General features: G+C 37.9%; 1 pseudogene; it reads left to right on the top strand.

The window, feature by feature from the left end:
• The first annotated feature begins 187 nt into the window (after positions 1 to 187).
• Positions 188 to 658, top strand: LOC117095364 (annotated as a pseudogene).
• The last annotated feature ends 14002 nt before the right edge of the window (positions 659 to 14660 follow it).

The following is a 14660-nucleotide window of genomic DNA, read 5'->3' as shown; positions in this document are numbered from 1 at the left end:
TAATGGGGCTTTAGAAGAAATAGCTGAGTGGGAATGTTGACACTTGCTATTCAAAAGACTGTAGGCTTGCAGCCACAGGAACTTCATGAAGGCAAATGTATAGACTTAAAAGAGGAAAGTGGTTGTGACAAAAAGGATAACAATATCCCAGAGGAAGTAACCAAAAAGTAAAGAAAACCAGGCGGGCCGTTGGAGGAAGATGGCGGTGGAGTCGCGCGTTACCCAGGAGGAAATTAAGAAGGAGCCAGAGAAGTCTATCGACCGCGAGAAAACATGCCTGCGGCTGCTGAGCATCTTCACCACCAATAATGGCCACCACCACCGAACGGACGAGTTCTCCCAGGGAAACGTACCGTCCAGAGAGTTGTAGAACTACGTTTGGATGGATGCAACCTTGAAAGAACTGACAAACTTAGTAAAAGAAGTCTACCCAGAAGCTAGAAAGAAGGTCACTCACTTCAATTTTGCAATCGTTTTTACAGATGTTGAAAGACTTGGCTATCGAGTTAAGGATGTTGGCAGCACCATGTCTGGCAGAAAAGGGACTGATGTTTCCATGACACTGCACTTGCAGAAGTTCCAGATAGGTTACTTGGACATAGCAATTACCCCTCCACATCAGGCACTACCTCCTTCAGGGCACACGAGGCCATATTAAATTCTATTTACTATTTCTTGTATTTATTTTTCGGTCAGTTATGTAAAATAAACTTACTCTTTTTCCTCCCTGGATTATTGTCATTAAGCCTTTGAATTCTAAACAAATTATAATGCATCATCTATTGAGGAATTAGATTTGGATGTGCTATTGTATGATTACTAATAGAAAGTCCATATGTTTCAAGCCTTTTTGTAAAATATGAAGAAAAGTGCTCTTAGCATTCTATGTAAAACTGTACTGTTAAATATATGTGTGTAATTAAAAAAGCAACAGAAAAACAGACAAAAACCCTTCAAATTAAAGGAAATCTCAGAGATATTTTACAGTATTGAAAGGGCAAAAGGCAAAATGTTGGAAGGTGATCCAAACTTATAAAGGAGTATAATAATTCACTAAGACAGAAAAAAATGCTTGTCCAAACTACTTTTGATACATTTTTACAAAGAAATAAAACACCTGAATGCCTAATTATCTAATATTTTAAATTTTAGTATACTAAATATCAGTTTTATAACTTTTTAGTTTATAAAAATGAGTATTTTTAATTTTTTTTTTTTTTTTTTTTTGAGATGGAGTCTCGCTCTGTCGCCCAGGCTGGAGTGCAGTGGCCGGATCTCAGCTCACTGCAAGCTCCGCCTCCCGGGTTTACGCCATTCTCCTGCCTCAGCCTCCCGAGTAGCTGGGACTACAGGTGCCCGCCACCGTGCCCAGCTAGTTTTTTTGTATTTTTTAGTAGAGACGGGGTTTCACCATGTAAGCCAGGATGGTCTCAATCTCCCGACCTCGTGATCTGCCCGTCTCGGCCTCCCAAAGTGCTGGGATTACAGGCGTGAGCCACCGCGCCCGGCCGTATTTTTAATATTTTAACAAAAAAATCTAAAGGTCTTGGAACAATTATATTTTTTCCCATTGATTAAGATAACTCTTCAGAGTTTCAGCTTGTAAAGTCATTTTTATTTATTTATTTATTTATTTTTAAGACAGAGTCTCACGCTCATCCAGACTGGAGTGCAGTGACATGTTCTCGACTCACTGCAACTTCCACCTCCTGGGTTCAAGCAATTCTCCCACCTCAGCTCCTGAGTAGCTGGAACTACAGGCATGTGCCACTACACCCAGCTAATTTTTGTATTTTTAGTAGAGACAATGTTTTGCCATCTTGGCCAGGCTGGTCTCGAACTCCTGACTTCAAGTGATCCGCTGCCTCACCCTCCCAAAGTGCTGGGATTACAGGCATAAGCCACCGCACCTGGCGATAAAGTCATTTTTTATGGTTCTACACTACTATGCAGAACTAGGACTGCTTATATTCATTAGGATACAACTCAAACTGGTGTAAGAAAAGCAGGCACTTCATTGGCTCACATATTTGAAATGTCTAGCGTTTGGTTTTGCTTCAGGCATGGCTGGATTTAGAATTGAAATGACATAAAAAGAACTCAATTACCCTTCATCTCAAACTTATATATTAGATTCCTTCTCAGGCTGAATGTGATAGCCTCCAGTTGCACTCATCCTCATGGTGGCAAGATGGCTTCCACAACTCTAATTTCATATTTTTCCTGTTTCCTAGGAAAACCTAGTTCCTGGTTCATATTTTTCTTCAGTTCCTAGTCTAATGGGATTGAGTGGAGTAGACTTTCATTTTTAAATCAGCAACTCCTGCACACATCCTTAGACTGATGCTTACTTTACTAGTTGAGGCTGCCAATCTTACACCCCAATCACTGCGGCCAGGTGTGTTTCATATTCTATCCTTGGGGACAAATTTGGGTGGAGCCCCATCCAAATCACAGATTATTGGTGAAGAAATGCAAAATACTCAAAAACATTAAGGAGAATGTGCTGGCAGACAGACTATAAACATGCATGAACTACCCTTGGTCCTGTACCTTTAATTAACCTCCACATAAGAAAGGCTCCAAGATCTGTCCAGAAATTATGAACTATGTTCCCTAACAAGACAACTCCCCTTGGATTCCCTGTAAATACCTCAAAATCAATGTGTTTGAAGGTGAACCTCTTATGTCCTCCACCCTCAACCCCAACCAAGTCTATATCTCCTCTTTGTTCTCTATCTCAGTGCATGTCATCACTATCCACTTTAGTTGCTCACACTAGAAATCTAAGAAATAACTTAACTCCTTACTCTCCCTCACCCAAGACTAAAATTAATCACCAATAAACTCTTGTTAGTTGCACCCCTAATATTTTTTAATTCAACCTATTTTCTCTTCATCAATATTTCTCATCTCATTTCGGCTGCCATCTTTATCTTTTGCCTGCATCTCAGCAATAACCTTTTTAACTTGATGCCCAGTCATTGTTTTTGTTTTTTAAAAGGTTTGTTAAAATACACATGACACAAAATTTGCCTTTTTTTTTGGTGGAAACTCGCTCTGTTGCCCAAGCTGGAGTACAGTGGTGCAATCTCAGCTCACTGCAACCTCTGCCTCCTGGGTTCAAGCGATTCTCCTGCCTCAGCCTCCCCAGTAGCTGGGACTACAGGTGCCCGCCACCACGCCTGGCTAATTTTTTGTATTGTTAGTAGAGACAGGGTTTCACCATGTTAGCCAGGATGGTCTCGATCTCCTGACCTTGTGATTCGCCCACCTCAGCCTCCCAAAGTGCTGGAATTACTGGCGTGAGCCACCGCGCCCGGCCAACACCAGGCTATTTCTTAGCTCTGCTCACCTTCTCCCCTGCTTCAACTACCTCTCCCCTTCCACTCACCCACTTTTGGTTTACTCCTACTCATTGTTCAAGATGTTCTGTCACTTTTTCCCTCCTGTTCCTCTTCTCCAGGCTTCATGTATATTTGTGATCCTTCATGTATATTTGTGTTGTATAGTATAATATTGTATTATTATTTCATTATATGATTGTCACCACTATCAGATAGAGTTTCTTTATAAATAAAGCATTTGTTTCATTCAACTTAGAGTCCTTATTACCCAGCACAGCACCTGGCACTACGAGTTCAAGTAATACTTATGGAATTAACAGATTGATTAATTTTAAAAGAGTAATTGAATGATGATGGCTGTTAATTTAAAAAGTTGGGTAGTAAATGTTTCTCTGGACACCTGTAATAAGAGAACAAACAAGAAAAAGTATAAGAAAGTTATTGGGAGTATAATTTATGTATCCCCTCTACAGTCTAACTCCATAGGGTCAACTCTGTGACCTTGAGCTAGTTTAGTGAATCTTTTCGTGTAAATTTCTTCATATGTATAATGTGGTTAATGATACTACTTAGCTCAAAAGGTTGTTATAAGGATCAAGATAGTTAATGTTTGTAATTCCTAGTTAATGCATAGATTAACACTCAACACATGGTGAATGCTATAAAAATTTTAAAAATAAGTAAATAAGACAGTCGTGATTCCTGTCTCTACAGAATTTATAGTCTAGGTCAGTGCTGTCTAATAGAAATATAAGGTAAGCCACATATGTAATTAAAAATTTCTAGTGCTATACTAAAAAGTGACTGAATTATAAATAAAATTGATTTAAATAGTTTATGTAAATTGCTATGTCAAAAATATTATTTCTACATGTAACCTATCTAAAAAGTTATACTCCTTATTTTGTACTAAGTCTTCAAAATTCAATATATTTTATACTTACAGCACATCTCAATTCAGATGCTTAATTCTCATCTGTATTTAGATCTCATAAACTTACAGTTGAAAAAGCAGACTCACATACCCAAGTTGGTTCCAAACATCTTAAAAGTTTTAGTATAACTGATTCAGATATCAGGTTATTTTACAATTTGTAAAAATTGAAGTTAAGAATTCAGTTCCTCAGTCATACTAGTTACAATTTAGTGTCCAAGAGCCACATAGGCCAGCATGGGATTAGAGGAAAGGTGATAAGTAAGCAGACAATTACAGAGTGTGATTGACACAGAGCACTGCATTAGGGCAAAGATCGAGTGCTCTGGGAACACATAGTAAAGGTACTAATGAAGCCTGGTGGAGGGAATTTATTAAGGAAATTTTCCTGGAGCAAATGCTATCTTGAGACCTCAAGGATAAGCAGGAACTGGCCAGGTGATGAGGGAGAAAGAGCATCTATCAGAAGGAATAGTGTTGGGGATGAGGGGAAGTATAGCATTTTCACAGACCTGAATAAATTTCAGAGTGACTGATGCATAGAGTGTATATGTGTATATAAGAAGTGGACGATGAGCTATAGGGGAAGAGGTGGAAAAGGGAGCAGTTGAGAAGCAAGGCTAGAAAAGTTAGCCAGGGAGAAAATCATGAATGAGTTTTTATAAAACATGTTAAAGGAGGTCAGACTATCCTGAAGTTAATGAGAAGCCACTGAAGGATTTAAACATGTAACTGAAGGTTACATGATCATGATATGTTTACTGAATATAATTCTGACTACAGTATGGAAAAAGTTTAGAAGATAATCAATGTCTGGTGTCTCACACCCATAAGATGGCTACTATCAAACAACAACAACAACAACAACAACAACAACACAGAACAGAACAAGCATTGGTGGGTGAGGATGTGAAGAAACCGAAACCCTTGTCCACTGTTGTTAGTAACATAAAATGTTGCAGTCACTGTAAAAAGCAGTATGACACTTCCTCAAAAAATTAAAAATAGAATTACCACATAATCCAGCAATTCCACTTCTGGATATATACCCAGAAGAATTGAAAGAAGGATCAAAGAGATATTTGTACACTCATGTTCATAACAACATTATTTACAATATCTAAAACATGAAAGCTAGCCAAGTATCCATAGATAGATGAGTGGGTAAACAAAATATGATACATACATACAATAGGGTGCCATTCAAGCCTTAAAAGTGAAGGAAATTCTGATACATGCTAACTGAAATAAGCTAATCACAGAAAGACAAATACCACTTGATCCCACTTATATGAGGTACCCAGAATAGTCAAAATCAGAGAGACAGAAAGTAGAATAGTGGTTGCCAGGGTAGGGAGAAGAAAAAGGGAATTATTGTTTAACTGGTAAAGAATTTCATTTTGCAAGATGAAAAGCATTCTGGAAATGAATGGTGGTGATGATTGTACAACAATGTGAATGTTTTTAATATTAGTGAACTGCACACTTAAAAATGATTAAGACGGCTGGGTACGGTGGCTCATGCCTATAATCCCAGCATGGAGGCCGAGATGGGCAGATCACAAGGGCAGGAGATCAAGATCATCCTGGGTAACAAGGTGTTTACAGTGACTCAGATTATTCCAGCAATCTTGGATATCAGCAAGAAGAGACCTAAGGAGCACTATGCTACAAAACTGCAACTTTGGTGGCATTTGAAAAGTAATTCCTGCTTTTACTACTAACTCTTAATTCTCAGTAGACTAAAACTACGTTTTCCCATCTTAAAAAAGAACAATCCTTGAGAGAAAATGAAACAAAGCAACCAAAACCTCTGTCCACCACTAAAATATTTCACTCCATCTTGTTTTTCTTCTTGTAGTTGTTTTGTACTTTTTAAAAATTTAACTTTCATTTTAAGTTCAGGTGTACATGAGCAGGTTTGTTTCATAGGTAAAATTGTGTCATGGGGATTTGTTGTACAGATTATTTCATCACCCAGGTATTAAACCTAGTATCTATTAGTTATTTTTCCTGATCCCCTCACTCCTCCCACCCTCCAAATTTCACCCTCCAATAGGCCCCAGTGTGTGTTGTTCCCTTCTTTATGTCCATGTGTTCTCATCATTTAGCTCCCACTTATAAGTGAGAACATGTGGTATTTGGTTTTCTGTTTCTATGTTAGTTTGCTAAGGATAATGGCCTCCAGCTTCATCCATGTTCCTACAAAGGGCATGATCTTTTTCTTTTTCATGGTTGCATAGTATTCCATGGTGTATGTATTAGCCCATTTTCACACTGCTATAAGGAAATGCCCGAGACTGCATAATTTATAAAGAAAGAGGTTTAATTGATTTACAGTTCTACATGGCTGGGAAGTCCTCAGGAAACTTACAATCATGTGAAATGGGTATGAGAGACCTGACCTGTGTATAGACCAATTTTTGTCAGTCAGTGAAATTGGAGTCAGTCAGTGCCTTTCCCAGGGTATTAATTAATTTTCTGGACACTTACACTCTTCCAAGACTAAACCAGGAAGAAGTTGAATCCCTGAATAGACCAATAGCAGGCTGAAATTGAGGCAATAATTAACAGCCTACCAACCAAAAAAAGTCCAGGACCAGACGGATTCACAGCCAAATTCTACTGGAGGTACAAGGAGGAGCTGGTAGCATTCCTTCTGAAACTATTCCAATCAATAGAAAAAGAAGGAATCATCCCTAACTCATTTTATGAGGCCAACATCATCCTAATACCAAAGCCTGGCAGAGACACAACAAAAAAAGATAATTTGAGACCAGTATCCCTGATGAACATCGATGCAAAAATCCTCAATAAAATACTGGCAAACCGAATCCAGCAGCACATCAAAAAGCTCATCCACCATGATCAAGTGGGCTTCATCCCTGGCATGCAAGGCTGGTTCAACATATGCAAATCAGTAAACGTAATCCAGCATATAAACAGAACCAAAGAAAAAAACCACATGATTATCTCAATAGATGCAGGAAAGGCCTTTGACAAAATTCAACAGCCCTTCATGCTAAAAACTTTCAATAAATTTGGTAATTGATGGAACATATCTCAAAATAATAAGAGCTATTTATGACAAACCCACAGCCAATATGACACTGAATGGGCAAAAACTGGAAACATTCCCTTTGAAAACTGGCACAAGACAGGGATGCCCTCTCTCACCACTCCTATTCAACACAGTATTGGAAGTTCTGGCTAGGGCAATCAGGCAAGAGAAAGAAATCAAGGGTATTCAGTTAGGAAAAGAAGAAGTCAAATTGTCCCTGTTTGCAGATGACATGACTGTATATTTAGAAAACCCCATCATCTCAGCCCAAAATCTCCTTAAGCTGATAAGCAACTTCAACAAAGTCTCAGGATGCAAAATTAATACAAATTAATACAAAATTAATATGCAAAAATCACAAGCATTCTTATACACCAGTAACAGACAAACAGAGAGCCAAATCATGAATGAACTTCCATTCACAATTGCTTCAAAGAGAATAAAATACCTAGGAATCCAACTTACAAGGGATGTCAAGGACCTCTTCAAGGAGAACTACAAACCACTGCTCAGTGAAATAAAAGAGGACACAAACAAATGGTAGAACATACCATGCTCATGGATAGGAAGAATCAATATCGTGAAAATGGTCATACTGCCCAAGGTAATTTATAGATTTGATGCCATTCCCATCAAGCTACCAATGACTTTCTTCACAGAATTGGAAAAAACTGCTTTAAAGTTCATATGGAACCAAAAAAGAGCCCGCATTGCCAAGACAATCCTAAGTCAAAAGAACAAAGCTGGAGGCATCACGCTACCTGACTTCAAACTATACTACAAGGCTACAGTAACCAAAACAGCATGGTACTGGTACCACAACAGAGATATAGACCAATGGAACAGAACAGAGTCCTCAGAAATAATACCACACATCTACAGCCATCTGATCTTTGACAAACCTGAGAGAAACAAGAAATGGGGAAAGGATTCCCTATTTAATAAATGGTGCTGGGAAAATTGGCTAGCCATAAGTAGAAAGCTGAAACTGGATCCTTTCCTTATTCCTTATACGAAAATTAATTCAAGATGGATTAGAGACTTAAATGTTAGACCTAATACTATAGAAACCCTAGAAGAAAACCTAGGTAATACTATTCAGGACATAGGCATGGGCAAGGACTCCTTGTCTAAAACACCAAAGCAATGGCAATAAAAGCCAAAATTGACAAATGGGATCTAATTAAACTAAAGAACTTCTGCACAGTGAAAGATATTACCATCAGAGTGAATAGGCAACCTACAGAATGGGAAAAAATTTTTGCAATCTACTCATCTGGCAAAGGGCTAATATTCAGAACCTACAAAGAACTCAAACAAATTTACAAGAAAAAAACAAACAACCCCATCAAAAAGTGGGCAAAGGATATGAACAGACATTTCTCCAAAGAAGACATTCATACAGCCAACAGACACATGAAAAAATGCTCATCATCACTGGCCATCAGAGAAATGCAAATCAAAACCACAATGAGGTACCATCTCACACCAGTTAGAATGGCAATCATTAAAAAGTCAGGAAACAACAGGTGCTGGAGAGGATGTGGAGAAATAGGAACACTTTTACACTGTTGGTGGGATTGTAAACTGGTTCAACCATTGTGGAAAACAGTATGGCCATTCCTCAAGGATCTAGAACTAGAAGTACCATGTGACCCAGCCATCCCATTACTGGGTATATACCCAAAGGATTATAAATCATGCTGCTATAAGGACACATGCACACGTATGTTTATTACAGCACTATTCACAATAGCAAAGACTTGGAATCAACCCAAATGTCCATCAGTGACAGACTGGATTAAGAAAATGTGGCACATATACACCATGGAATACTATGCAGCCATAAAAAAGGATGAGTTCGTGTCCTTTGTAGGGACATGGATGCAGCTGCAAACCATCATTCTCAGCAAACTATCACAAGAACAGAAAACCAAACACTGCATGTTCTCACTCATAGGTGGGAATTGAACAATGAGATCACTTGGACTCTGGAAGGGGAACATTACACACTGAGACCTATTATGGGGAGTGGGGAGTGGGGAGGGATGGCATTGGGAGTTATACCTGATGTAAATGATGAGTTGATGGGTGCAGCACACCAACATGGCACAAGTATACATATGTAACAAACCTGCACGTTGTGCATATGTACCCTGGAACTTAAAGTATAATAAAAAAAGAAATAAAATACAAAATAAATTAATTAAAAAAAGAAAAGATCAATGAATCTAGGACCTGTTTTTTTGAAAATATTAATAAAACATATAGACTGGTAGCTAGACTAATAAAGAAGAAAAGAGAGAAGGTCCAAATAAATACAATCAGAAACAAGAAGGGTGGTATTAGTACTTACCACACAGTAACACAAATAACCATCAGAGAATATTATGAACACTTCTACGGAAATAAACTAGAAAATCTAGAAGAAATAAGTACATTCCTGGACATGTACACTCTCCCAAGCCCGAACCAGGAAAAATTGCTCCATCTATTTTAGTGGAAGGAACATTCTCAATACAAATTCTTTTGAGATTTTGGAAGATAAAATGAAAGTACTCCTATTTTTATAATTTGTTAGTGAGTGACTTATCTTAGGTTCAATGCCAATATGTTGATGACCTAGAATCTTTCTTATGACATTTGTATGCCAGAAAATGCTGTTAAATTCCTGAAAGGGCTAGTATATTGTGATGTGAATTATATGAAACTGAACGAGGGCCACATCTGTAATCAGAGATGAAAATATGTTGCTGGCGGTCTGATGTTCACAGTTTGCTTGTGGAGTTTGTTTTTAATAACTTGATAACCTATATGTAGTCATACTTCTCAATGAGTTTGAAATTTTGCCATGTGGGAATCCAAAAGAGGCTTATGCTAAAGGATGGTTGATGTGCCCTGATGATTTAGAATACATCAGTATAAAATGACCCAGTATTTGATAAGCTGTCTTTCCCCAAGGTCAGGCTTTTCTGCTGACATTTCAGAGGCTTCCCATGAATGCAGCTAAACCTGACCATTACAAAAGAACTGAAAGTTGGTTGATCCATGTACACTTTATTTGAAGGAGAATATATTATGTTATATCTGGCTACAAAAGCCCAAGAAATTTAATCGGTTATTCTGAAACATCTCACACATTTCTTGTGATTGCTTATATGACAGGGTGATGTTTGAAACACCATTGTAGGATAACATGGTGGTGGTCCTGGCTTTGATCTAATGCCGGACGTGTGTAGAACACACTGTAAATACCTGAGAAAGACTTCTTTTTTAATGGGAAAATCTTAGTTCCTTGTAGCACAACGCCCTGCATGCTGAGTACACACAACATTTTTTTAGAGAGAGAAAATACAAAATCTCTTAGTACATTCTCTCTGAATAACTTTTCCCAAATGGTGATGAGAACACAGCAAAATGATGCACAAGTTAAGTAACTGTGATAAACAGCTTCAAAAAAGTTGTGATTCAAGTAAGAGCATTAGAATATGCATTGTTTCCAAGCAGAAATTGTCATAATTGAATATATTATTGAGCCACATCTATCATAAATCTCTAAGTTTCCTGCTTTAATAAAAAAGCCTAAGCCAAAATGCAATAAAACAAATGTAAATAAAAACATCAGATGGCTAGCTTAGGCAGAGTCAGGAAATATAAAGCTTAAGTTCAGCACCTTACTTGTCCTGTTTTGACACCTCCAAATGTGTCCTTAAGGGAATGAGAAGTTTGTTTTGAAAATATCTGCCATACGGCCTATCTGTTCCTCCTCCTGCTCTCCCAAACGATGATGATTCAAGTCTCCTTTTGAAACAAAGCTAATATTCAAATTGTTAACTACTCACTCGGGATTAAGGACTAATTTACATTCCAGTTCAAACAGAAAGAGAAGACTTGGCTGGAGGGGGGGTTTGGTGGGTAGATTGTGGTAGTGGTGGGGGGTGTTGCATGGTGGTTCGTGCCTGTAATCCCAGTATTTTGGGAGGCCAAAGTGAAAGATTGCTTGAGGCCAGGAGTTTAAGACCAGCCTGGGCAATATAGGGAAACCCCGTCTCTACAAAAAATTAAAATATTAACTGGGCATAGTGGTGCTCACCTGTGGTCCCAGCTACTTCGGAGACTGAGGCGGGAGGATCACTTGAGCCCAGGAGTTCAAGCCTGCAGTGAGTTATGATTATGCCACTGCACTCCAGCCTAGGCAACAGAGACCTTACCTCTAAAAACAAAACAAAAAAACAGAAAGATATAATTAATAAAGAGAAAATAAAGGGGCAAGAAAAACATTTTGCAATTCATTTTGAACATAAATCCTGGCTGTAAGTATTGTATTTGGAGAAGAGAAAAAAAGAGGATCCATCCTTGTAGTGCTTTAGTTTGTCCTTTTCTACCCAGACACAAATTTAATTCCAGGACATTTCCTAACCTAGAACCTACTTTCCACATGCTATCAGAGCCCAACTCTCACTTTCGCTCAATCTCCTCTTATGTAATCTATGTATATTCCTGTACTACACCTCCAGGCAACAAGTTTGCATTATAATAAGGACCTTCTGGAAATAATGCATTTTACCAAAGGAGTCATTCAAATGGTGGGAATTTGTGGTAGTATAACAGGTCATAGAAAGATACATTTGGGAAAGTAGATCTTTCCAAATCTTTTACATGTTCCACCCGGACCCACACCAGTGTTCTTAGAATAGGGCTTTGTAAGGTATGTGTTGCAAAATATTAGTACTTGGAATTGCTGTACAGGAGAATGAATTTGCATGATCAAGTAAAAAGCTTGGTGCCTAGTATTCCATGGTGTATATGTGATACTAGGCACCAAGCATTTTATGTTCATGTCCTTTGTAGGGACATGGATGCAGCTGGAAACCATCATTCTCCGCAAACTATCGCAAGAACAGAAAACCAAACACTGCATGTTCTCACTCATAGGTGGGAAATGAACAATGAGATCACTTGGACATAGGAAGGGGAACATCACACACCGGGGCCTATTGTGGGGAGGGGGAGGAGGTACGGAGAGCATTAGGAGATATACCTAATGTAAATGACAAGTTAATGGGTGCAGCACACCAACATGGCACATGTATACATATGTAACAAACCTGCATGTTGTGCACATGTACCCTAGAACTTAAAGTATAATTTTAAAAAAATGCTTGGCGCCATGCTGTCCCCTTGGGAGGTCATAAGGACAAAGTAAAGGTCCTAAGAAATCCTGTAGTAACTGTTAGGGTTAGGGAATTTACTTCACTTCCAAACTAACAAGATAGTCTGTCACCTTTTCATGGATGCTGGCAGAAGACACGAGATTCCTGGGTCAGAAATAAAGAACATGATGATGGCACCAGCATGTAGCATGAGCATCATGCTTATCTTGATTATCCTTGCCTTCTAAGACCCATAAGGAGGTATAGAAGGGACCCACTGGATGCTGTTCATGCAATGGGTTTATATTGTAGCCAGGGAATTCACCTTTAAGCTTGGGGAATCCAACTCTTTTTTTAGCAAGTCCGCTTTTATCCCCGAGAGAGATTTTACCTCATTATTCACTGTAACGGTTACCCACTGCCAATACATCCATGATACATGTGCTAGGAAAAGAATGATCAGGGTCTTACAATGGTGCCATAGCTGGCAAGAATATACAGGGGTGCTCTGGAACCATAGGAGATTGCTTCTCCTAACAGTAACAAAACGTACTTACTGTTATTTAATCCAGAAATTCCCAGTATGTTTGACTAGACAACAACATTCAGTGGAACATATTTTAAGAAAGTCAATTTCCATTTGTTCACAGTTTTGGACTTCACACAGTGGAAGTGGGTCAGGGTTTTTGACTTTAGGTTACTCCATGTTTTATGTTTTATTTTTTAAAAATGTTATTAATATAAGGGAGAGTTTTTAAACATGGGACCAGACAGGCAATTTTTTCCAGGATTCATACTTCCTCCCAGTTTGTCTTCGAACCAAGTGTGGATCTCATATATGCTTTTTGTTTTCCAGTCAATGTATAAGATAATCACTTACAAGACCAAATAAAAATGATTGCAGAATTTTCTGTCATTTATTACAATTCTAGTTTTATCATTTAGGCTTCTACTGAGTGGAATCTCCACTGGAATTTTAAGTAACACCCCTGTTACAGAAGCTCTGTTTCATTCTGCCTGGCCTTTATCTTTCTCCTAATATGAAGAATCTCCAAAAATATAACTCCTTTAACCAATTCCAGAGAGCATTCCTTTAGAGTAAAGAAGATAATTATACATCTTAGTTATACGATTTCATTCATCCCTTGGCCATGTTTTTCATCTTTCTCCTGAACCTTGATCATACCTCTCTACCCTTTCATCCTGACCTCTTCTGACTGTGGAGAATTCTTCTGGAAGTCATTCTTTGTGTTTCCACCTCTCTCTCTTTTCCCTCCATTTTTGTGGGCCTGGGTGCTATTTTAATTAAATTACCATGTAGACTTGCATTTTCTTATCTGTTGAATTCACTCCAGCAATATGCAATTGATGGCTGCTGTTCTCTTGTTCCTTTCCTCAAACTTGATCATTTGTTAATCGATTCATAATATTTGCACATATTTGCAGTGTGCATGTGATATTTTGATGCATGCATACAATGTATAATGACTAAATCAGGGTAATTGAGATATCCATCACCTGTAACATTTATGTTTTCTGTATGTTGGGAACATTCCAATTCTTTTTCTTTAACTATTTTAAATGATATGATAAATTATGGCTCAAACTTTATCTTGATCATTTACAGCTTAATTCTCACTCATATCTTCATAGTTGTTAGAATGTCTCTAAATAGCAGACTTTTCAACCTCCTTTTAAAATTGTAATCCCATGATCTTCTTTTTGTTGTTAAGTCTCGCGTTATTTTGTAAAGATGAAAAGGCACAAGTTGGTCTTTCAAATCTTGTACTCACACACCCAGTCAAGCACAGCATTAGACTTTTCCTTTTGACTTTAATTAACTAAAATATTTATCTTCTATCAAAAATTTAAATTTTGGTATATAAAGATACTTACTTTTACTTTTATTTTTATTTGTATTATAAATGATTGTTCTCAGATCTCTCTGTAACAATATTTCACATATTCAATAGAACTGTGTTTAACTGCAGTTCCAATATGATATTTCCTTGAAATTAAGGGTGGTAAACATCTGTTTGCTTATCTTATAACTCTGAAAGTGGAAGCTGAATCAAACATGAGGGATAAATCATTATCCATGAATCAGTCTTACATATAGTAAGACTGAGTGTTGTTTTTCCCTAGATCATTGTAGGGTGCTGGAA

This window comes from Trachypithecus francoisi, unplaced genomic scaffold (genome assembly GCF_009764315.1).
Source record: "Trachypithecus francoisi isolate TF-2019V2 unplaced genomic scaffold, Tfra_2.0 Lachesis_group13, whole genome shotgun sequence".
NCBI classification, from domain to species: domain Eukaryota; kingdom Metazoa; phylum Chordata; class Mammalia; order Primates; family Cercopithecidae; genus Trachypithecus; species Trachypithecus francoisi.
This window is presented reverse-complemented; position numbering and strand designations above follow the sequence as displayed.